Below are 1,017 nucleotides of genomic sequence, written 5' to 3'. Positions count from 1 at the left end.
TCAAAAAACATCTGGTGGGAAAAACATAGGGAAACTTCGTCCCCAATTATGGGATTATTTGCAACATAATTTCAGTTTCTGCTTTAGTTTTTTATATAAATACATATTTCATTCCAAACAAAGCCACATATGAAATTACAAATGATTATTCATTCACTGACTGGAATAACTGAAAGGTTGTAGTGACTGGGTTAACAAAAATATACAAGACAATATACGACTTTTAGAAGTGATTATTGATTAAAACAAAAACTCAAAAAATGTTACAAGGGTATAGGCAATGTACTTTCACACACAAAAGAACTACGGTTTTTGGGAAATAAAAAAATTAAGGGGGGCATTAATAAAGAAAAAAGGGGATTTCCTAACAGACCTTGGATATTGTTAACGTTATTATTCACTATGAAAGCAAGTGCGGAGGTTTTATGGAATCCATAACGAAAATTGTATGCAGCTTAGCTCTCTCAGAGACAAGGTGAGGAGAAGAACAGCCAACAGGAGCAGCCACAACTATGGAAAAATAAGCGAACACCTTACATCCACGTGGGAGTATGGGTATGGCAGCGACGGGGAAGCTTACAGGAATGGACTGTACATTTCGGGGTAACCCATTTTGGATTTTAAGATACTGTTTGAAGCTAAAATATGAAAGGAAAAAAGGCGTGAATACCAAATAAAAAAAACACATGAAGAAAATCACCCAAAAATAACACCATGAAAAATTTTACTAAAATACACACGTAAAAACGTCAATAGAAGAAGGTAAAGCGAAAGAAGCTAATTATTAGCTGTTATAAAATGCATTCTACCTGCCACAAAACTTTTACGTACCCAACTTAAACTTCGAGTTTGTTCTCATATATGGAAGCTACACATCGGAGTAGTGGCACACCAACAAAAAACATTCCACTCAATTTCTAGTTTAATTTCTTTTGTCAAATCAGTGAATCGCATATTTTCCAATGATATTACTCGGAGTTTCCTGATTAAAAAGAGAGAAGCAGAAAGGAAATATTT

This window comes from Penaeus monodon, chromosome 25 (assembly GCF_015228065.2).
Source record: "Penaeus monodon isolate SGIC_2016 chromosome 25, NSTDA_Pmon_1, whole genome shotgun sequence".
NCBI classification, from domain to species: Eukaryota; Metazoa; Arthropoda; class Malacostraca; order Decapoda; family Penaeidae; genus Penaeus; species Penaeus monodon.
Note: the sequence above shows the minus strand (reverse complement) of the source record.